We start from the raw sequence: 25,361 nt of genomic DNA, 5'->3' as shown, positions 1-25,361 counted from the left end.
CATATGCATCCTAAGTTTGAAAATTGAGCATCTTGAGACTTTTAGGACTAACAAGTGTTTAACCTTTATTGTGGTAATTGTGGCATATAGCAATATGTATATATGATTTACCTAAAGCAAATATGTGTAAAATTGTCCTTTTCGATAATGACAAAAGGGGGAAGATTATGTATAATGCTTATTGTCTAATATAGTCAAGTCTAAATCCTCTTATGCATGACTTGTTCAATAGTTTCCAGTCTGTATTATTAAGGGGGAATTAATGTACATCTTTAATGTTTAATTTGCGATAAGCATCATTTGTTTGTCATCATCAAAAAGGGGGAATATTGTTGAGTAATATAGTGTTTTGATGATTATGAACAAATGATGATTATCTAACTAATGTGTGTATTGTTTAGATGTGCATGAACAAGTAATGACGGTTAATACAGATCATTTAGTTGGAAGATTATGAAGATATATACAAGAAGAAGTGAAGTTCCTGAAAGGAACTCAAGAAGTGAAGGGAACTTCAGAAGAGAAGTCTAATTATATAAGTATACCATTAGACTTAGAGTTTGTGTCCTTAACTACTGCATACTTGTTTATTAGTTTAGTTTTCTTCATCTTGCTTGTATTGGTTGTCATCACTGACTTTATGGTTTTGATGACAACTAGCAAACGACTAACCTATGTTTGAGTTCCAATATGTATACGAAACAAATATAGGTTTGATGAAGAAACAAACATGAAGAGTTCAAGTCAATAAATCAAGTATCCAAGCTGCAACAAAGTTCTTCAAAGGAACACAAACAGATCAGTTCCTCAGCAGATCCTACGAGGAACAACGAGTATAAAGTTCCTGAGTAGGAACACGCATGGAGAAGTTCCAGAGGCGGAACTATCAACATGAGGCTCTTGAGTTGGAGCATCATGAAGCATGAAGAAGAAAATAAGAGTTTATTTTCTATGATTCATGTAAGTATGTAGAAACTTGAATAATTGAGGAACACGGTGCCAAAAGGAACTTGTCGGAACTTATGAGAAATAACGTCAGTTTATCTTCCTAGAATACTCCTAGTTTTAAGGTAATTTTAAGTGTCAATAACGTGGCTTTTAACACTCCTAGTTGTTAGGGATTTACCTTTGACTTTGAGTATTTATCTCCTAGTAAAACTCTATTTATTTATGTTTTTAAAATAAAAGATAATTTTTATAAAATCTTATTTTAATTAGGATTCTGATTTTTATATCATATATTTATTTATTTATTATTTAAAATTCGTTTTTAATAATGTCCTATTCATTCTAGGATTTGTTTTGAATATCTTTTGTAGTTTAATGTGTTTAAAATTTTATTTTTAATAAATAAAAAATAATTAATCTTTTTGTAAAATAAAATCTGATTGTTAGTTATTTTATTTTAATAAAATTTATTTTTCTATTTTATTAAAATCAGATTTAAAAGGTTTTGTTTTAGAAAATTAAAATCATTGTTTTACGTTGTTTTGGAAAAACTACATTAGTGGAGAAATAATAGGAGATCATGGAAAACCTGATTATGCTTAGCCCTAACTCCATGATTTTCTCTACTGACTAAAGTCATGGGATCATGCCTAAATTGAAGGGCTTAGTGGTTGTTAGTGGAGAAGATTATGGAGAAAGTGGTTGAGGTTTCTTCCTCTATAAAAGGAGAGCTTTCTCATTCATTCAAGAGTGTCTGACTTGCGTTGTCATTCCAAAAAGGGTCTGGTTTATGTGGAATAATTTTACAGAAATTATATTTTGTTTTCCACGTTTTTAGAGTCAGTTCCTACAGTTCCAAGTTCCTGACAGTTCCGAGTTCCTTTACAGTTATTCACTCTCTACATATTAGAGTTTAATCAATTATCAAATGTCTATATTTTAAGAGTTGTTCAGGGGTTGAGTGAGCTCTTGTAATGGGTAATTTGTCAAGGGTTTGAGTGAATTCTTGTATAAGTTTTGGGCAGGAACTTGAGTGAGTTCCTGATGTGTATGGGGTAGGAACTTGAGTGAGTTCCTGTTGTATTTGGGGAGGCTTTGAGTGAAGTCTATGAGAGAGAAGCTGATAGGCTTTGAGTGAAGCAAAAGAGTCAAGAGAGACTTCTAGGGAAGTCAGTGAGAGCGTAGTTGTTTGAGGAACAACTATTGGGAACTTGAGTTCGTAGAGGAACTCAAGTAATGCCCGAGTTCCTTATAGGTTTGTAACTGAGTTGTTGCCCTATAGTGAAAAGAGTTTAAGTTCAAATCCCTAGTGGGTCGAGGTTTTCTTTCTAGTTGGGCGTAGAAAGTTTCCTCGTAAAATCTCTCTTGCATTGTTTCTCTACTTGCTTAAAGTTTCTTTATAATTCCGCAAAATTGGCTAGAAAGTTCCATACTACAATTCACCCCCCCTCTTGTAGTGTTCCATCCGAATAACACATCAATTGCTAACTCAAACCCCCAAATATTCGAACCCAAATTTTCGAGTGAATTGAAATCGTGAATAGCGCAACAAAAAAAATTGGAGAGTTTGATAGTCTGAAAATGAAGAACAAAACAAACTTGAAAATGAAGAACAAAACAAATCAGAAAAATTGGAAAAGATATATAATCTGAAATTCGAGAGTTTGATTCCTAAATTCTCAACTATAAATTCGATTCCAATGTCCCTCGATCCCAATTGCTGCTATTCTACTCTCCTATTTGCTGCTACTGTTGCTATCTCTTCCTGCAGAAGAACTCAGCCCCAAGAACAAAAACAAGAACACAAAATCGGAAAAGAAATAAAAATTTGAAAACGAAATTCATTCTAATCTACGAATTGTTTCTGATTCTCTAATCTAATTCTAACTACCCTGCGCTATTTTCTATCCTAGTTGTTATTCTACCTCGCCCAATACAAATTAAAACTTCGTTCTCGAATTCGTTCTTCAGCATTTCTGTTCTTCTTTTTGGTTCGAGGGAGCAGTTGCGATTAGAGGAGATCGATAGAGAATAGCGCAGCAAGATTTGTTTTATGTTTTTCAGATTTTGATTTTAGGTATAGCGCAACAAGATAGAGAATAGCGCAGCTGGGTTCAGATCGATAGAGAATAGCGTAGCAAGATAGAGAATAGCGCAGCTGGGTTCTTTGTGAGTATAGAATAGCAGCAACAGCAACAACAAAGGGCAAAAAACAACAGAATTTGGGTAAATTAGAGAGAGATTAGAGCTACTAGAATTCGAATTTGTAGTTTAGATTTTCGATTTTAGGTATTAAACTCTCAAAATTTCATATTCTCTTCTTCAATTTTTTGGGTTTTGTTCTTGAATTTTCAGATTTATTGTTCTTCAATTTTGGACTTCAAATTCAATTATATTTGTTAGCTAGAGTTAATTAGAGGCAATTAGAGGTTAATACTAACAGAGTTAACGGCCGTTAGTCATTAAAGATATTCAAGGGCATTTGGTGCATTTTTTTTCAGAAATGGGGGTATATTATGTAATTTGAAATGCGCGGGTGTATTTGGTGCATTTCGTGAAACCTCAGGGGCATTTCATGAAAAAACCGTTTTTTTTTTCTTGAGCACCATTTGCATGGTTTCTTTTGCTTTCTTTGGGTTGCATGGGTTAGACCCTTATGTTTTGGTAATATGATAATGTGGTTCATTTTGGGGTTTGATGAATTTCGATGTCCCGATTCAAGATCGAGTGGGCCTTGTTTGTTGGGCCTAGAGTGGGTTGTCTCTTTGCAAGTGCGTTTGGTGCTCATTTAGTGTTAGAATAAAAGTTTTTTAGGAGAAATATTACGCCTTTATTAATTTTTAAAGTAAGGAAAACACACTGCAATAAAATTTAACCTATATTCTAAGGGGTCTTAGGACCATCTAAAGTCTTTATTATTTCTTTTCTACCAATCTAAAGAACTACTAGGCGCTTTTTTACTAAGGTGCTCTATATGGCTCAAGCCTTGGGTTTAGTCTCGTAAAACTTTGGTCCTTCACCGGTACTCATCTTGAATTCTATTCCTTTTGCGTTGACCCACTGATATGTCTTCACCCATCTGTTCTCGATCTCTTCTAGTGTTGATGCAGGAGCGATTAACCGGAAATATTCATCTTGTAAAGCTAGGGTAGTGATCACAGTCTCGTCCTCCATAGGCCTTGATTCGTTAAACAATGTCCATAGAGCCTAGTTGTCCAATATTTCAGCTGTTTTGGTCTTGGTGAGGTGGGGTGCCTCATCCAAGGTGTGGCAGTCATGGAAAATTTCAAATCCTTTAGCAAGCCATCCTGAACGAAGGGTTCAGGGAAATCACAGCACGGGTGTTCTTCTCCTTCTTCGGGCGGGAGTCTCCTCTACGGCATGGACTTCTTGGGCTTGGGATGTGTTGCCCCTGTTGTAGGTGTTGCTTTTTTATGCGGGTTTACTTTGTATTGTTTTTGCGAGGTCATCCTCGATCTTTATTCCCACATCATAAACTCTTTTGAAAGTGTCAAGTCCCAGGTACGTAAGGTGTTGTCTGTAAGCCGGGTCCAGGTTGTCAATGAATTTTTGGACCAATTCTGTTTCGGGAGGCCTATTGATTAGTTGGGCCGCCTGGTCCCTCCATCTAGCAAAGTAGGTTGTGAAACCTTCATTTTTCTTTTGGAAGAGAACTTCCAGCTCGCGGATGGTGACTTGAAAATCCATGTTCGACGAGTATTGCTTGATGAAGACATTGACAAAGTCTTCCCAAGTGGGGAAGAGCTTAGGGTCCTGGTGGTAGTACCATTTGAGCGGCACAGGTTCCAAGGACAAAGGAAAGGCAGGTAAATACAAGGACTTGTCCACGCCTTTCAAGTTCATGGCATTCACAAAGCTTAATAGATGGTCACGGGGATTGTCCGTGGCTTTAAACTTTGGTAAGTCATATGAACTAAACTTTTCTGGTAGTTTGCCAGGAAAAGGTTCAGGATCGAGGGAGAAGTACTTGCTCCCCATGGTTTGCTGTAGGACCATTTTTTCACTCCTCTTCTCGTTATCGAGGTCATTTTTGGCTTGTGCAGCCGCTAAGGCTTTGTTTTCCATTTTCAGTTAGCCCATGAGTTGGGTTATTTGGGCCATCTGGTCTCGTAATTCTTCGATGGACATGTTTGAGGGTGCGAATCGAGGTTGGGGAAGCGGAGATCCTTGAAATGAGGGATGACGGACGGAGCTTGGAGTCACTAAACCTGGTGTTGGCGATGTATCTTCGAGACGCACTAACCTTTGATTTCCCGATCGGCACCAAGTGGCAGGACCAGTCCTAAGCTAAAGTTTAGGCCCCAAAGTTTCAAGCATTACTTAGTCTAGACTTTGACTCTCTCTATTGGTTTTTTCGCTCTTTCTTTTGGTGGTACACTTTTTGGTTTTTCTTTGGGTCATTCTTTGGATTTTCGAAACACTTGCCCGTGTGACATTCATAGTTATTAGCATGTTCGGTTTTGGTGCCAAGTATTGTCGTCGTAGGAGGCCTAACAACGACACAAAGAGTTATTTATTTATTTTTATAAGTCGCTTTTAGGATCGATTGCTTTTCATACGCCCTTGCAGCAATTTGTACGAATGGTTTTTTTTTTTTTGCTACATATTTTTTGCGCGGGCACCGAGGCTGCTGCGCCTGACCAGAAGGCTAGGCAGCAACTTCAGCGCCCAGCTCAGGGCGTGAGAAATTTTGGCGCCCAGCCAGGGGCGTTGAAAATGCGTCCCCGGCTGGTTCTCGTTTTCTGTTTACGTCTATTTTTTGTTTATGCGACTTTGATTTAGCGTGCTTGCCTAATAACGTCCTCTACGCGTTGTGCAGCGTTTGTGGGATTCGTTACGGGCCATCCCGAATGTCGCTTATTTTTGTGGCGATTGTTCGGGTTTGCGGAACACGTATTTCGGTATAACTCTTTGGCCAATTAATTTATGAATGTTTGGGCAATTTTTAAGGTCGTTGGTTTTCTAACATTGTTTGTCACACACAATCATACATTTCGCTACACATAACTAACATCACATCATGAGGCAATAATAATATGTCATGTAGTTTATGATAGGTTTCTATGGGTAGTATTTGCGCCTGGCTTGGTACCGCTTCTATCGCAGATCCAACACATGCCCCGGTCGAGGTAGTGCCTTCAACAGACGAATTTCGCCCAAGAGGCCAATCACGATGTAAGCCAAGGGGGCATACACCAATGAGAGGGACCTAATGGGCGAGCAATTGGGTTTGGGACGGGTGTACTACTTAGCGAAAGTGTCGAGTGGACAACATTCGAAGCGTATGCACCCCCCGGTTGGCGATGGTTATCCTTAGTCCCGACTCCCGAGATGAAATATCCAAGGGAGCCATGATTCGTTATGCGGTTCTGTCCGTTCACATTAATATGTTGATTTTCAGGTCGTCCCAACTTGATGGGGAAATAAACGCGGGGTAGGATCGTTTCACCCTTCGGCTATTTTGCTTACCTACAAGCACGAGTATTTCCTTCACTATCCCCAGTGGAGTCGCCACTGTGAGGGGGTCGAAAAAGCACGAGGCTAATGCGTGACCTCGTCCCTCGTGGGTGTGACGTTTCTTTTTGCCAAATCAAGTGTAATTGGATTTCCTGTGAGTTTACACCCAATTGACTAGTAATATAGGAGTCGCCATTCAGTTTTTAACGACAATGAGAAAAACTGACAAAACCCGGTTATCGTGACATAAAGGGAGTGCAATTATGTTTGACTACGACGGCCATAGGTTCCCTTGTGATCCCTGGTGTGGGGATCTCTCAATATACACCCGCAAGGTAGAGATTGAGGGTTCGGGGGACTGTAACTACCGAGAGGAGTACTCGCTCGTCGATAACTCCGCAGGCAGGATATCCTTACTAGCTCAGCATAAATAATTGAAGGGACATGCGTTAACTATTAAACTAATCTGAGTTGATTTTAACAATATGCAACATATAATTCTAGATCGAGCGCGATTATCTGATTTAGATTGTATTAAGGGACCTAGCATGATAATCCAATTTCCCAAAAATATTATCTTTATTAGGCGTGATAGAACAATCAGATTCAATTAGTTTAACAGTTCATAAAAGGGCGAGGAAAGCAATTAAATCATGGAAAAGGGACACGTTACGACGCACCCTTGAGAGGTGCGTCACGGTTCTCAGAAAACTAACCACTTTGACTTTGCTATTTCTCCTTTTATTTAACGAATCTCAAATTACGGGACAGGATACGTTCTGTTCGATTTTTGGATCGATTGCGACAGAACGCGTGATCAATTTTGCAGCGTTAGGCTTAGGCTTAGGGGTTTAGGCTTAGGGGCCCTATTTATAGAAATGAGTTCGTGGAAAGATAGAATTGTAGAACTCTAATCCACGAGGAATTAGGAAAGAACACGTCCCAGGTAATTTCAGCGCCCAGGGCTGGGCGCCAAAGATTTCGGCTCCCAGAGCCAGGCGTTGAAAATAGGGTCTGGGCCGTTTCTTTGTCAGATTCGGACTTTTAGAATCGGGAGTGTATGAGACTTTAATCGAGTCTTTTAGTGCGTATTAATTTTATGATGGAATGCATCTGGGCCCATTACGAACTCTAGGCTCGTTAGGATTTTAATTAATACGTAACTCTTATTTTCGAATCGTATTAGGAATAGGATTCTCTCGCAATTTCTATCTCATTTAGGATTTATGTTGGAGTGCAACACCTAATTCTGACATGTTTCTATCTTTTATGACTTGCCACTTTTAACAACTACCCATTACGGCATTTACTATTTTTAGCAGGTTTCCATAAATAGCAGGTTTTGGGTGAAAATGAAAAGGGTGATTGAGATTCGTTATTTTATAGGAGATGCGTTGCCAAGTGGAGATTTATGTTCTCATCATCGAACCTTCCCTTTCGGGAAGTGGGACAAAAGTAGGTGTCTACAGTTCCCGTGCCCGGATCTCACCCATACGTTTCGAAGATTCAAAGCCTTATCCTAATAGAGTCATTTGCGGTCTATCCAAATGAGACCCTAAACAATGTTTGGTGGCAACTCCTTCAAGATCCAAAAATACAAAGGTTTCTAAAAACCTCCCCTTGTAGGGAAATAGCAATTCAAAGCCTCTTTGCAACAACAACAAAATAACCCCTACACTAAGAAAGCAATAAAGGATAGAATATCCCTCCCCCCAAGCTAGAATGATGCAGTGTCCCCACTGCACAAAACACGACAGTAAAACCTCTTGTTCACCGATCAGGGGCACCAAACCCGATCAGGGGCACCAAACTCGGTGTCATCGAGTACCGAACCTCTTGTTCCAACTTTTGGACTAGCATCAACTGCATCTCCGGGATCATCATCACCTGCAAACCCTTTCAAGCCAAGTGCATTATTTGAAAGATTTCTAGAATAAGAATTAGGCAACTTAGCATTAGAAGCAATCAAAGAACACGACACTTCTTGCATTGAACTTTTCATCACATGAGAAAAGCTAAAGGTCACCTTGTCATCCCCTACAATCAAGGTTAGCTTCCCTTTCTTAACATCAATAACTGCCCCTGCAGTATGAAGGAATGGCTTTCCTATTATTATTGGAATCTGGTTGTCCTCTTCTATGTCAAGCACAACAAATTCTACAGGAATATAAAATTTACCTTCTCTCACGGGGACGTCTTCTAAAACACCTAAGGGGTATTTAATAGAATGGACGGCCACTTGAAGAGTAATAGTGGGACATTTCAATTCTCCCATGTTCAATTTTTATAAATAGAGAGGGGAATGACAGACACACAAGCACCTAAATCACATAGAGCCTTATCAATGAATAAAGCACTTATATGACAAGGGATGGAGAACGTACTGGGGTCCTTTAGTTTAGGAGGAGACTTGTTTTGTAACATAGCACTACACTCCTCAGTTAGAGCCACTCTCTCTACACCACCAAGATCCCTTTTCTTAGTGAATCCTTTAAATATTTTGCATACATAGAAATCTGAGATATTAAATCAGTGAAAGGAATCGGTACCTCGAGATTCTTAACCATAGCCAAGAACTTACCGAACTGTTGATCAACCTTTGTTTTCTGCATTCGGTGAGGAAATGGTAGTGTAGGTGCAAAAGGGGGAGAATCCGTAACCTTGTCCTTGCTGCTTTCCTTCTTCTCTATTTTATTCTCAACACCCGGGGTTTCAACCCCTACATCCACAGTCTTACTTTCAACATATGCCTCTTCACTTGACTGAAGATCACCCTTTGACTTATATTGTCGATGTGGAAATGGCAATCGAGGAACAAAAGGGCGAGAATCATCAATAACCTTCTCCTTGACTCTTTCCTTCTTTCTTCTAGCCTCCTCTCTCCCCTTTCCAAGATCCGCAAAATCAATAGGTACTGAGGGGGCATCATATGTAGTACCACTCCGAAGAACAATGGCACAAGCATTCTCTCTAGTGTGATCTTGAGATGAAGTAGATTGCCCTGGAAGTTTGCCCGGTTGCCTTTTTGACAAAGTATCATCGAGTTGAGCAACTTGGTTCTCCAACATTCTATTTTGATTCTTCAACTCCTTTATGCTCTCATCGTGATTGTTTTGAGCATTCTCTGAGGTCTTCTGCATATTCGCCATGAGCTTTTACAGGTCACCAATGTTAGGCTATAGATTAGCATTGATCTGAGGAGGTTGTTGTTGATAGCCTTGGTGCGGGGGTCTATTAAACCCCGGGGGAGCATTATGTGAGGCTCCTTGTGGAAATGGAGGCCTGGAAACATGTGGCTGAGGTGGACGGAATTGTGGTTGTGACCATTGTTGCTGGGGTTGAGGGTTTTGAACATTGTTGCTCCGATATGAGGAATTTGGATGATTCCTCCAACCTGGATTGTATGAGTGAGAATATGGGTCATCGGGTTGCCTCTGTTGAAAAGAATTCACTTGCTCCATTTGCGTGGTATCCTGCGGACTATAAGGACACTCATGACCAAAATGACCTTGGATGCCACATACTTCGCAGTAAGAAGTTGTCACTGGAGCTACACTAGACATAGCATTGATACTCATTGGGGGAGTACCAGACTGAGGAGCCTTCAAAGAATCAATCTTTAAGTTCAAGGCTGCCACTTGTGAGGACAATAGAGAGTAGGCATCACCGTCCACCTTTCTCCTCTTTGATGTGGTTCTGGTAGTGCTATTATGATTGTCAGCTAGATTGGCAAGAAAATCATAACCTGCATCCACTTCTTTGTCAAGAAAAACACCCCCAGCAGCAGAATCAACGGTGTTCTTTGTATCATCTTGCAAGCCATGGTAGAAAATCTGAACCAAGAACCATTTTTCAATGTTGTGATGCTGGCAAGACCGCTGCAATGCCTTAAATCTATCCCAGGCTTCCCTAAGTGATTCACCAGGTTCTTGAGTAAATGTAGTCAGCTTGTGCCTTATTTCAGCAGTCTTGGTGGGTGGAAAGAATTCTTCCAAAAAGGTCTGTGAAATAGCACTCCACTCCGTCTCCTTGACATCATTCAACCATGTTTGATCCTTATCACGAAGGCTAAAACCAAACAACATAACTTTTAATTGGTCTTGAGTGACCCCTTGATGCTTGATAGTACCACACAATTGGTTGAACCTCTGCAAATGGTTGGTGGGTTCCTCAGATGTATGGCAACCATATTGATTTTGTGAGACCATAGAGATTAGAGCGGGCAGCTTGATCTTGAAGTTGATTGCCTCAATAGTTGGCATTGTGATCCCAGTCGGAACACTGCTCAAGGAAGGCACCCCATATGATTTCAAGGATTTAAACATCGTGTGACTCGGTGGAGTATGTGAGTCTTGAGACCCTGACTGCTTCTTCTTTTGTTGTTTCTTTTTGAGTTGTCGAAGGGTCTTACCAAGATCGGGATCAGGATGAATCAAGGTACCCGTTCTAGCAGACCTGGGCATAAACAACAGACAAGAAAACGCAGTGAAATTTGCCTCAATTGGAACTAAAAGTTCCAATGAGACAATGGAAACAGTTCAAATAATCAAACTAAAACTAATAGAATCTAGCCGTCTCCCCGGCAACGGCGCCAAAAACTTGATGAATTAAAAAGTGATACCGCAAGTGCATGGTGTCTGTTGTTAGCAGATACTTAGCAAATACGGGTCGATCCCACATGCAGACAAGTTTTATTAGTTTTTGTCCAATTATACGAACTATTCCAATAAACAAAAGTTGAATTTGATTTATAAACTAAAGAAACTAAAGCAATAATGTAAATGAGAATTTATCGATGAATTAAAGGTCTAGGGCGTCTATTCGGTTCACCATGCTTATACCAATCCAAGAACACAAATTAATTCGACAATGAATGGGCTAGGCCGAGTAATTAAAGTACATGTTAATCCTACGGTCGGGTCTTAACACTTTCAATACAACATATGCAGTACGGTCGCTAACATAAGCAGAATTGCCAATTGGACAAAGCCTCTAAGAATATAATCTTTCAATTCTAATTCCTATTAGCTAGATAATCAATCCATGATATTGACCAATTACATGAATCAACAATTAAAACAAATCAATTGGAATTACTTAAGAAATAATCTATAAATTAACAAACTTTAATGCATAAAAATCATGGTATAGACATGACTTCCCTTACTTAGCCCTAGAATAAAACTACTCGCTCATAATTGAATTAACAAGCATGAAATATGAAATAACAATGAATTTCCTGATGAACAATAATAAGAAACAATAATTGAAAGCAAGAAAAGCAAGAAGAATTATGAAAATACCTCTATATTGATCAATCGAATGGAATGTACTAGGGCTAAATAATGTGAAGAGGGAAAAATAAAACTAAGCGTTCAAAAGAATTCTAAGGAAAAAAATAATATGAGGGAAATAAATTGATTCCCTTGAGTATTTATATGCTCCTATTTTTTAAAATAAAATAAATAAATAAATAAGAAAAAAAAATAGAAGTCGTCAATGATTGGTTGATGGAACGATGACGTGGCAATGAAACCCGAGCACGACCGAAACGTCTAAGCCACGCACACGGCAAGAGAGCTGGGGGGCATGGGCAGCGAGGGATCTCGCGAGCCATCCCTCGCTGGCCCAGTGAAGTATAGAAATGCACGAAGCTGTAGCAAGGGCGAGGCAGAGAGGGAGCTAGCGAGCCATCCCTCGCTGGCCTAGTGAAATGAAGCAAAGCGAAGCAACGAGGCAGCGAGGGATCTCGCGCACCATCCCTCGCTGGCCTAGTGAAGTATATAGCAAGACAAAGCAAAAAGCAGGCATCGAGTAGCAAGGCTTGGTGCAAAGGCGTGAGATCTCTCGTTGGGCGAGAGATCCCTCGTTGGGCGAGAGATCCCTCGCTGGCCCGAGAAGCATCCCTCGCTGGCTGTCGAGCCATCCCTCCCTGGATGTTTCAGCGTTTTGTTTATGTCATAACTCTCGTTCTACAATGCCTCTAGGGACGTGTGACCTATCGTTGGAAAGCTCTTTAAGTCTACTTTCTAGCCCAATCCAAATCGCCTTATTCCGATCAGTAGAACTTGAGATATCATCAAAAGAGTGAATGCTTGTCTGTTTTAATGCTTAGAAAAATAACGTTTATCTTCGTTGTTGACTCAAAAGTTATCCCGAGAGACATGTAATGACCCTCGAGTCAACATTTCATTCGTTCATCATCCAAATCAACTTTGAACACTCCGAAAGCATCCAAATGGCCATAAAATCACCTGAAATATTAAAGAAAACACGATTGGGGCGTAATAGAGTACAATAACGACAACTTATGCAAATGAGTCTCTAAATGCAACTAAAATGAGACGAATGCCTAGAAGTGCAACCTAAATGCACCAAAAATACCCTATACAAATATGATTCATCAAATTCCCCCAAGCTAGACTGTTGCTTGTCCCCAAGCAACACTAAATCGAAGACAGAGAAATGAGACGCACATGACTTTCATTGAACCTGAACAAGACCTACTCAACTCTCGAGTTTCTGCTCTATTAAGGAGTTTCTACCAGGATGTTCAATCGATCTTTACTTAACTGGAAAGCTTGCTAAATTCAAGTGTCTTTGTTGAGGAATCCGTCAATGTCTCTCCTTTTAATCCTGATTTGAGAAAGTAGTTACTGCTTGTACTGCATGAAGAAAAAAAGAGGGGAGAGATGCTGAGAAGTGGTTTATATATTCTTCAGGAGCATATGAGGATCACCTTGTTGGACGATTTATAATTTTTATAATCTGCTTACTATCTCATAACAAGATGAAATTAAAACAACAAAATAAAATGTTTCCAAAATCAACAAGAAAATATTACCCTCTCTATCAAACTTAACCCCTCCGTGCTCTGACATTGATGTAGTGTTTCAGTCGTTCAACTAATTTATCAGCAGGCATGACCACCAGTTGAACTTGTTTCAACTCCATCCTTTGAACAACCATTTTCATCCTCACAATTCGATCTTTAGTGCATCATTTAATTCATTCTGCATAACAAGAATGGAGACAACTCAAATAAGGCGACAAATCAAGTTTTATGAACATAAAAACAAAAGCTACAAGAACACACATTGTATAAACAGATAACAGACTACAGTACATTTGATCCATACACTCTAAGACGCGGTCAATGTCATATCAACACTAGCTAGTTACAAATCAGTAACTCTTTTGCATTTCTTTTAAACTATTTTAACCATCCAGGATGCTCAGGGTCAAATGATCAATAATCCTAATGATGTGCCTCATGCATTCATCGATCATTACAATCAACTGCTAAGGAGCCTAGTGCATGCTAAATCAGGATTTAGATCATGTTGAACGTATGTAATAGCTTAAGAGAAGCTTAAGGACTGATTTTCTCTATTTAGAACAGAAAGAATTCTTTACTGCTTTCACGCCTTTCCTTTTTTGAGAAGAACGTAGAGAAGGGACTTGTGGATCGACTACATCCCTACTCTCTGCAGCCTACTCTTTCTCTCTCTGTCTCTCTCCTCCTTATGTCTTCTGGAAATGTACTTTTCACTCTTTTTCTAATTGTTTTTTTTTATTTGAATAACTTATGTTACTCTAGCCTCCTGCAATAAATATGATCCTGGTGTTTAAAGTCTTAGTCTTAACCTGAGTAGTCACTAGATACAGGACAGATACTATTCACATATTTGGGAGGGACAGATAAAATATATGTGTTTCATACAGGACAGATACTATACACTTAAACTGCACATAACCCTCGATCTTTCAAGATCAAGGCACTCTATTCTTCATTGTTAGGGGCAATCAAGTTTAACAAACTAGAATCATTTGTTATCCATGAGGAGCTTAAGTTTATACAATTAGCACCAACAAAGGATGTACTACTCAGATAATTGTTGATATGAAGATCATCTAAACATCTATAGTTTCATAATGGTTTCTTCAGATAATTGCTGATCCAACTAAAGTGGCACGACACTTATAATGTGAAGCTACAGACCACAAGCAGCACAAGTCTCAATTCATCTGCCAAGGAGGCCAACCAGAAAGCAAATTTAGTAACAAATTGTGTAAATTAAAAATCAAGATGATACAAAAACTATCATATGCCTCCCCACTATTGAATAACTGTAAATGATCTGGTAACAACATACAAGCTCCAAACGTATGAGACACAAGCTCAGTAATTCAAACCATCGGCAGAAGTTTTCATTATGTCAAAGCATTTTGTACCTAATTTCTACAATAGTCCCCGTAAAAACAAATTAAATCACCTCACGTTTTGGCGTTTGTCAACTTCCTTCAGCAAGAAAAACAGGTCTTGCTATTCTAGCAGAAAGCACCAAAATCCAGATGATCAACATTCAGTTAAAATGCTAGTGCATCCCCTTAAAACCAAAAAAATCAAAATATATCAATTTATATCTTCAGCTAAAATCATACTTCTCAAAATCTATAAATTATAGGAAAAAGCACCAAATTCAACAAAAGTAAACCAGTATGTCAAAATTAAGATGCAATTCACACATTCCAAATCGAAAATTCCTAATTAATAAACCTGTAAAATGCAAATTACAATACTAAAATCCATACCACAAATAAAAATTTATTACTCACAGAAAATTTCAAAACAACTTAACAAGAAGAAGAAGTAATCGATCCAAATCCTATACAACAAAATTTCGTCGAAAGTAAAGGTTTACCAGAGATGACGCTGGCAAAACCGCAAATGAATTAGACACATTTCGAATTGAAGGGAACTCGACGATTTTAGATTGAAGGAACCTTTAAAATTTTCGATTGGGGGAACTGGGAATGAAAAGTTAAATTTAGCATTCTGGAGAAATATTTGGAGAGATGAGATGAACCGCATGATCGTGGATTCGTGGGTTTTGATTGTGTGTTATTTTGTCTTTTTTTCTTTGCGTGGAGAGTTTAAGATCGATTACTCCTTATGTTTCAATAGCACCATTAATAATAATAATAATAATAATAATCATAAAAGCTATATTATACTAATCTAGAATTAAAGTGTTATTAAATAATACTTTTAGCGTTTTCGCAGCGGTAAAAAATGAAGCATTGTGATTTAATTATAACAACAGCGTTTTTTCATAAACACTGTGAATGAGGTGCTGTTAATTACTAATTTTTTTGTAGTGAGTTATTGGAATTTTTCAAGAAACAGTCCAAGAACAGCAAGACAATATCGAAGATCTCCATAATCAAGATCAATAAGTTACACAGGTCATTCCTGAAGAACAAACTCAAGCATCTCAGGAACAAATGCCATTAAGGAGATCCACTAGAGAAAGGAGAAGTGCAATTCCTGATGATTGTGTTATATTTCTTCAGGAACATGAGGATGGCTCTGAAATACAAGAAGGTGATCCAATCAACTTCCATCAAGCCATGCAAAGTCCTAATTCTCAAAAGTGGATTGATGCCATGAACGAGGAGATTAAGTCCATGAAAGACAATGGTGTATGAAAAATCATTTTATTACTTAAAGGTGTGAAACCTATAGGTTTTAAGTGGATATTTACAATAAAAAAGGATTCAAAGGGTAATATAGTGAGATATAAATCTCGCCTTGTCGCAAAAGGATATACTCAAAAGGAAGGCATTGATTATAAAGAGACTTTCTCTCCAATTTCATCAAAAGACTCTTTTAGGATAATAATGGCACTAGTGGCACACTTTGACCTTGAGTTGCATCAGATGGACGTAAAGACTGCATTTCTCAAAGGTGACATTGATGAGCCAATTTATATGGTGGAACCAGAAAACTTTGTGTTAGGCGATGCAAAGAAAATGGTATGCAAATAAAAGAAATCCATCTATGAACTTCAGAAAGCTTCTCGTGAATGGTATTTCAAGTTTCATGAAGTAATCATCTCAATTGGTTTTGAGATTAATGAAGTTGAAGATTGTATATACCATAAGTTTAGTGGGATTAAGCATATTTTCCTGGTCTTGTATGTTGATGACATATTGCTTGCTAGTAATGATATAGGTTTATTGCAAGAAACCAAGAGATTTCTATCAAACAAGTTTAAAATGAAAGATCTTGGTGAAGCATCCTTTGTATTAGGAATTGAGATACATCGAGATCGTTCTCGAGGTATTCTTGGATTATCACAAAGGAACTATATCGAAAATATTCTCAAAAGGTTTGGCATGCAAGATTGTAAGGCAAGTGATGAAGGAAATAATTCCCTTGGTCCAAGTATGCATTCAATGATAAGTCTAATATATGCGGTTCAGTATTAATTAACAAGTTAATAATTCGGTGAGATCAAGTGAGCTGAATGCCTAGCTAGAGGCCGCTTCAGTTCAAGTGGAATTAATGATATTAATCCACAGCTTACTCTTGACTGAACCCGTAGGGTCACACAAATAGTACGTAAACGGATCAAGTATTTAATGGCATTAAATACTCCATCTATGGATATTCGGAATCGACGGATCTTGGTTTCAGTGGGAGCTGAGATCGTCACAGGCAAGAAAAGAATACTCCGGAAACGATGATATTGCCGGAAACGGAAATATGGATCGTATCGGAAATATAAATATTATCCAAGTCGTAGATGTTGCCGGAAACGGAAACATGGTACGTATCGGGAAATATTATCGGAAATAGAAATATTGCCGGAATCGGAAATATTGCCGGAAACGGAAATATTGTCTGAATCGGAAATATTATCGGAATCGGAAAATAATTCCGGAAACGGAAATATTAAATATTTGTTCGAAACGGAAATAAATTCCGGAATCGGAAATGTTAAATATTGTTCGTATCGGAAATGAATTCCGGAATCGGAAAATTAATCGGAAGCGCGTCGTACGAATTAGCATCGGACGAGCTTGCTAGACGAAGGCCCAGCACGAAGCCAGGCCCACGTCCAGCAAGGGAAACGCGCGCCACAACACGCCAGCCCAAGGCTGCGCCAGGCCCACCGCAAGGCAGGCCCAGCGCGCGCCCAAGGCTGCGGCAGTCGTGGGCTGAGATGCTCGGGCTGTGCGCGCGCGCATGGCGCCCCTCGTGGGCTGCTGTGCGTGCGTGGGTGTTTGTGTTCACATACGAAACCTAAAACGTACAGGATTCGTTTAATGATTAAATTCCTAATCCTATTTGATAAATTAATTAAATAAGAGTTTCATTAGGATTCTAATTTAATTAATTCGTATCCTAATAGGATTCCAATTCTCTTTCCATACCCCTATGAATATGTGGCCTGGGTTCACAATTTATAACAAGTATTCAAGTATTCAAAGTGAGTTTTTGAGAGAAAAATTCAGTCACATTCCTTGCCTAAAAGTGCCGAAAATTATTAGTACCTTAAGGGCGATTCTAGTTGGTCAATCTTAAGGCGGATCCGGACGTGTTGTGGACTATCTACGGAGGGACGACACTTGGAGTCCTAAAGACTTGTTCTTGTTCGGTTCGGGCGCAGCTAGGGAAGGCACGCAACAAAGAGTATGCATCTAAACTATGCTATATGATTATGTGTAAATAATATGTATTCCTGGCTAAATGGTTTTTTCGCATGATTTATGAATTGTCATATGTATCATAACCTAACAGTGGTATCAAGAGCCTCTTATTATTTTCATAATCTAAATTGCATGAACATGGTGATTTTTGGCAGTTTCTTCGGCAGTTTCTTCGTTACTCATCCAAATCAAGTGATTTTTGTGTCAATTCCGCATGTAAAAGGAATTCTAAAATTTTGACAAAAATATTATTTTTCTGCCGAACCCAGAATTCTCAAATTCGAAGCCTAACTATGACTTTTCAAAGGTTTTAGTTTTTCTAATGCAAAATTTCGTAAATTTAAGATGTTAAATTAAATATTTGCGATTCTTGTTGATAAATCTTGAATTTTTTATTGACCTACTGTATATGTTTAACAAGTTTGAATGCCTAGCCTTGTTAATTATGCAATCTAATTTGTAATTATGATTAATTTGTTGAAAATTAGAATAATTTAGAATTAATTTGATTTTCATAATTAATTATAATTTAATTAGATACCTATGATTAAAAACCACCATAAAAATTGTAAATTTATGATAAATTTTAAATTTTTATGACCTAGACTTGAATCCATGTTAATCGGAAATCAATTGAATAATAAATTTTCGATTTTTCGCCCTAAAATTATGAAATTAATATTAATTTATTAATTTGTCATTAATTTTAAATATAAATTTTTTAAATTTTATGCGATTCGTTCATATAACTTGCACGCACAAAGCAATGGACGCTACGTGTTACCCTTAAGGGGTGTTGTATAGTGCGGGCATGTGACGACGAGCAAGGGAGCTCGTCGCCCATGCGGCACGAATGCAATGAGCAAAGGCATGGTGCACGAGCACAAGGCAGCAGCCCTGCCTTGTGTCGTGGGCTATGAGCAATGGACGAATGGGAATGGGCGAAGGCAAGGCACGGCAGTCGCGTGTGGGCAGCAAGCGAGCTGCACCACAACGCGCACTGCCTCGCGCAAGCGCCCGCAGCCTCGCGCGCAGCGAGCGCAAGCTCGCGTGCCACGAGTGCTGCGCCCAGCGTTGATGCCGCGCGCAGCGAGCGCTGGCTCGCACCAAGCGAGCGCTAGCAAGCGCGCACAGCATGCGCTGGCGAGTGCACGAAGCGAGCGCTGGCTCGCTTGCATCGAGCGCTGGAGCGCGCGCAGCGAGCACATGCTCGCGTGCATCGAGCGCTGGCGCGCGCGCAGCGAGCACCAGCTCGCGCGATTGCTTGCGAAGGGTAGAAGCAGCAGCTATGCGACACAGCGCATGGGCTGCGCGCACATGGCCAGCGATGGCTATGTGCGTGTGGCCCATGGGCGTGCGATGCGTAGGGTGTTTGCATTGCGATTAGATCATTTTGAATGTTTAATTTGAAATTTTCAGTTTACGTAATTTTAATTAATTTTAAAATTAATAATTTAAATTATTTTCTTGGATTTTAATTTTGAATATTGTAATTATAATAAATTTTATTTATTCTAATTATTTTACTAAAATTAAAATCATGAATTAATTTAAATACGACTGAAATTAAATTAAACTTTTTGGATTCAATTATAAATTTATATGAGCTTTAAATTTTAATTAAATTTGTATGTTTCCGGTTAGACTAGAAATACATTTTTATGTTTAAAATTAGTAAAGCATATGAATTTATTGGTTTAAGTGGGAGCCCTTTTAGTCATAAACTCTTGATTAGGTCTACAAATCCTTAAGGTTAAAACAACTTGATTAGAATTAATAAGGACTGAATAACTGGTAGATTATTGGTCCCCTTGATTAATTGCTGCAAATGTTTACGTGATGCATAATGTGTTTTACTAACCAGCTATGTGGGCCATTCATGATAATGAATGGGTGAATGGTATATATTGTATATGTACTGTTTTGCAGGTTATGAAGTGACTAGTATGGCCCAAATAGGATAGAAAATATGGTCTGCGTACCATTAATTTGAATGTAATTGGTCTAAAGTACCAAAGTCGTTTTTCAAATTCAAATATGGTCTGCGTACCATCAAATAGTTGTAATTAGTTTTAATTATAGCTTATCCTATTTGAAGAAAATGGTGCCTCCCACGGAGATTTTCAAGACGGACTTTGAAGTTGAAGCTTCAAGATGAAGTCGGGCCATACTAGATCACATTTATCTTATGCATGTTTTAAGTTATTTATTGCTTTTAAATATGTCTTAAAATGCATGAGATCAAAGTTTGATTATGTTGCATGATTAAGGATTTTAGTTCACTTAAAATCTAACCAACATAGTAAGAGCCTTAAGTTCCAAACTTAAAAATTGAGTTAAAAGGTGCCATGCCAAAATATACACTTGCTTGGATATCCTTTACATCAATCTATAGTTTTCGCTCAGCGAGGTGTTACTTATTGGTCCTAAAGGGGCAAGGTACACAAATAATTGTGAGTACATGTTAGTTTTGGTGAAACTCAACGATATAAGTAAGGAGTCCTTTTATGTCGTGGCAAAATCGATAGGTTTACGTAATAAGTTCTTAGACGTACCTATCAACCAAGAATAGTTTCTAGACTATTAGCAAAAGGCTTTTGCTTACCTAAGATGTTTTAGGATTAAGTCGACAAACTGTACTTAGTTCTTCAATGATTTTAGGATCTTGGAATCATTTTATTCACACCTGCCGGAACACATAACTTGAATAAAATGCTTAATAAACATTGAATTATGCATGTATGCTAGAATTTAAGTTTATTAAGAGAAACTGTGAATGGTTATTTATTTGTTTATTCTTTTCAATTGTAGTTTTTAATATGGCAAACAACAATTCATTCAACATTCGATCAATTCTCGAAAAGGAGAAGTTGAACGGGAAAAACTTCCTTGACTGGCAAAGGAACTTGCAAATAGTTCTTATGCAGGAAGAAAAGGAGTATGTCCTAGAAGAGGCGATGCCCGAAGCCGCAGGCGACGGGGTCACTCAGGCAGCCCTCAATCGTTGGATTGATGCCAACAAGGATGTGAAATGTCTAATGCTCGCCACCATGAGTGCGGATCTGCAGAAAATGTTCATCAACTCAGATGCTTTCACAATCATCAGTGAGTTGAAGAACATGTTCCAAGATCTGGCTCGAGTCGAAAGATTCGAGACTCATAGGCAAATTCTTGAGACCAAGCTTAAGAAAGGCGAGCCCGTAAGTCCACATGTTCTCAAAATGATTGGACTCATTGAGAATATGAGTCGGCTGGATCAGCAATTTTCTCAGGAAATGGCTATAGACACCATCCTCCATTCTCTTCATAGCGGGTATGATCAGTTCAAACTGAACTACAGTATGAATAGTCTGGACAAAACGCTCACTGAGCTTCACGGTATGCTGAAGACCGCTGAAAAGACGCTCAAAAGTGATAAGCAGGATGTGCTTATGGTGCGTGGGGGCAAGTTCAAGAAATCTGGAAAGAAGAGGAATGCTAAGAAAGGTGGCAACAAGGCCAGCCCAACTAAGCAAACTGGCGCCAAATCTGTAAAGAGGAAGGTCAGTCAACCCACTTCTGAATCCGAATGCTTCTACTGCAAGAAGAAGGGGCATTGGAAGAGAGATTGCTTGAAGCTAAAGGAAGATCAGAAGAACGGAACAGTCGTTCCATCTTCAGGTATTTTCGTTATAGACTGTATACTTGCTAATTCAACTTCTTGGGTATTAGATACAGGTTGTGGCTCACACTTATGTTCCAATCCACAGGGACTAAGAAGAAGTAGAAAGTTAAGCAAGGGTGAAGTCGACCTACGAGTGGGAAATGGAGCACGGATTGCTGCATTAGCTGTAGGAACTTACTATTTGTCGTTGCCCTCCGGGCTAGTTTTGGAACTGGAAGAATGTTTCCATGTTCCAAGTCTTACTAAAAACATCATTTCAGTTTCTTGCTTAGATGCTAAGGGATTTTCCTTTTTAATAAAAGACAATAGTTGTTCGTTTTATTTTAAAGAGATGTTTTATGGATCTGCTAGATTAGTCAATGGACTTTATTTATTAGATCACGACAAACAAGTATATAACATAAATACCAAAAAGGCCAAAAAGGATGATTCAGATCTCACCTATCTGTGGCATTGTCGATTAGGCCATATAAACTTGAAACGCTTAGAAAGACTTCAAAAGGAAGGAATTCTAGAACCATTTGACTTAGAGGATTATGGTAAATGCGAATCATGTTTACTTGGCAAAATGACAAAGCAACCTTTCTCTAAAGTTGGAGAAAGAGCAAATGAACTATTGGGTTTAATCCATACAGATGTATGTGGACCAATGAGTACAAATGCTAGAGGTGGTTTCAGCTACTTTATCACTTTCACTGATGACTTCAGTAGATATGGTTATGTCTACCTATTGAAGCATAAGTCTGAATCCTTTGACAAATTTAAGGAATTTCAGAGTGAAGTAGAGAATCAATTAGGCAAGAAGATTAAGGCACTGCGGTCTGATAGAGGCGGTGAATATCTGAGCTATGAATTTGATGACCATCTGAAAGAATGTGGAATTCTATCAGAATTGACTCCTCCAGGAACACCACAATGGAACGGTGTGTCGGAACGGAGGAACAGAACCTTGCTAGACATGGTCAGGTCAATGATGGGTCAGGCCAAACTTCCATTAGAATTTTGGGGACATGCACTAAATACAGCTGCACTCACTATAAATAGAGCTCCGTCTAAAGCTGTCGAAAAGACTCCATATGAATTATGGTTTGGAAAGCCTCCAAATGTGTCTTTTCTTAAGATTTGGGGATGTGAAGTATACGTCAAACGATTAATTTCAGACAAACTTCATCCAAAATCTGACAAATGTATCCTTGTGGGCTATCCAAAGGAAACAAAGGGGTATTACTTCTACAATACATCTGAGAACAAGGTGTTTGTTGCTCGAGATGGTGTCTTTTTGGAGAAAGATCACATTTCCAAAATGACAAGTGGGAGAAAAGTAGACCTCGAAGAAATTCGAGTCGAACAACAAACTCTAGAGAATGCTCAAGATGACATTCAGGATGAAACTCAGAGATCTTTAGAAGAATCTGGTGAGAATCATGGTCAATCTAGAAATGTTACCCCGCGTAGATCGCAAAGATATAGATCTCAACCGGAAAGGTACTTAGGTATTTTGACGAACGAGAGCTATGACGTTCTATTACTTGAAAGTGATGAACCTGCGACTTACAAACAAGCTATGACGAGCCCTAGCTCCAAGCAATGGCAAGAAGCCATGCAATCTGAATTAGACTCCATGTCTGAAAACCAAGTATGGGATTTGGTCGATTTGCCAGATGGCTACCAAGCCATTGGAAGCAAATGGGTTTTCAAACTGAAAAAGGACAAGGATGGGAAACTTGAAGTTTTCAAAGCTAGATTGGTTGCAAAAGGTTACAGGCAAGTCCACGGTGTGGATTACGATGAAACCTTTTCACCAGTTGCAATGCTAAAGTCTATTCGGATAATGTTAGCAATCGCTGTATATTACGATTACGAAATATGGCAGATGGATGTCAAAACTGCTTTCTTAAACGGCGTTTTAACAGAAACTGTGTTTATGACACAGCCTGAAGGTTTTGAGGATCCAAAGAATGCTAAAAAGGTATGCAAGCTAAAGAAGTCAATCTACGGATTGAAGCAGGCATCCAGGAGCTGGAATATACGTTTTGATGAAGCAGTCAGTGACTTTGGTTTCATCAAGAACGCAGACGAATCTTGTGTATACAAGAAGGTCAGTGGGAGCAAAATTGCTTTCCTAGTATTATATGTCGATGACATATTGCTTATCGGAAATGACATTCCTATGTTGAACTCTGTCAAGATTTGGCTTGGGAAATGTTTTTCGATGAAAGATCTAGGAGAAGCACAGTACATATTGGGCATCAAGATTTACAGAGATAGATCTAAAAGGATGATTGGACTTAGTCAAAGCACTTATATCAATAAGGTGCTTGATAGGTTCAAGATGGCGGACTCCAAGCGAGGCTACCTACCCATGTCTCATGGAATGACTCTAAGCAAGACTCAGTGCCCAAAAACACTTGATGAGCGTAGATGAATGAATGGGATTCCATATGCATCATTGATTGGTTCAATAATGTATGCTATGATATGTACACGCCCGGATGTTGCGTACGCACTCAGTGCTACGAGCAGATACCAGTCAGACCCAGGAGAGGCACATTGGACTGCTGCCAAGAATATTCTGAAGTACCTGAAAAGGCACAAAGATGACTTCCCGGTCTATGGTGGAGATGATGAATTAATTGTTAAAGGCTATACGGACGCAAGTTTCCAAACCGACAAAGATGATTTCAGATCACAGTCTGGGTTTGTCTTCTGCCTCAACGGAGGAGCAGTAAGCTGGAAAAGTGCTAAGCAAAGAACCATTGCGGATTCTACAACTGAAGCGGAGTACATTGCTGCACATGAAGCAGCAAAGGAAGCAATATGGCTAAGGAAGTTCATAGGTGAACTTGGTGTAGTCCCCTCCATTAAAGGACCAATAGCCCTGTATTGTGATAATAACGGAGCTATTGCACAGGCAAAGGAGCCTAGACACCACCAGAGAGTCAAGCATGTACTTCGTAGATTTCACCTTCTACGAGAGTTCGTTGAAAGAAAAGAAGTCGAGATAAGCAAAATTGGAACTGATGACAACATATCAGATCCATTGACTAAACCTCTGCCGCAGGCGAAGCACAACTCGCACACTGCAGCTATGGGAATCAAGCATATTGGAGAATGGCTTTGATGTCTCTGTTTAATATTTTAAAGTTTTAGAGTTTAAATCTTTGTAAAACATTATTGGTTAATCATTCACAATAAATGAAAAGAATTCATTTTTCCATTTAATTTGTGGTTTATTAAATGATGAGTCCCTTCAATTTGACGATATATTCAAGATAGACTGTCAGGACCAGTCCTGTGACTAAGAAATGTCTATCAAGTGAACTTGAATGTCAAAGGTTGAAAATGGTCCCTAGTCGGAGTTTTCTATAAAATTGGACGCATAGAAAATGTTAGACGACTAGAATGCAAGATGACTAGTAGTTCTGTTTCTTGAACTATGTGGACATGGCAATGTCATAATCATTTGCATAGATACTTACTTTGGGAAGACTAGTATCGGACAAGACCTATGAAACTTTACTGTAAGAGATGAAAATCTGTCATAAGTAAATTTCATTAAAATTATTAGACACTAAATCCTCAATACCTGAGTGATTTGAGATTACTTGTTTGAGAACTGGTTGCTTTAACGTTGACCAACCGTCGCACCGTAAAAGGAGGCTATAAAGGCAACGCTCAGGTAATCACCTATCAAACGAAGTCTAATCTCAAGATCGCAAGATTGGGATTGTCCTCCCATAAATCGGGATGAGATGCTTAAAAGTTGTACAAG

General features: G+C 38.8%; 1 long non-coding RNA gene across 1 annotated transcript; it reads right to left on the bottom strand.

Annotated features, from left to right (window-relative positions):
* Window positions 1-11,732: 11,732 nt before the first annotated feature.
* On the bottom strand, window positions 11,733-15,376 carry LOC130461118 (uncharacterized). Its single transcript, XR_008921460.1, has 4 exons — window positions 15,132-15,376; window positions 14,703-14,816; window positions 13,271-13,439; window positions 11,733-13,091 (listed from the first exon to the last, which is right to left on the bottom strand). It is a non-coding gene; the product is annotated as an uncharacterized lncRNA (long non-coding RNA).
* Between the last annotated feature and the right edge of the window lie 9,985 nt (window positions 15,377-25,361).

This window comes from Spinacia oleracea, chromosome 5 (assembly GCF_020520425.1).
Source record: "Spinacia oleracea cultivar Varoflay chromosome 5, BTI_SOV_V1, whole genome shotgun sequence".
Lineage (NCBI taxonomy): Eukaryota > Viridiplantae > Streptophyta > Magnoliopsida > Caryophyllales > Amaranthaceae > Spinacia > Spinacia oleracea.
This window is presented reverse-complemented; position numbering and strand designations above follow the sequence as displayed.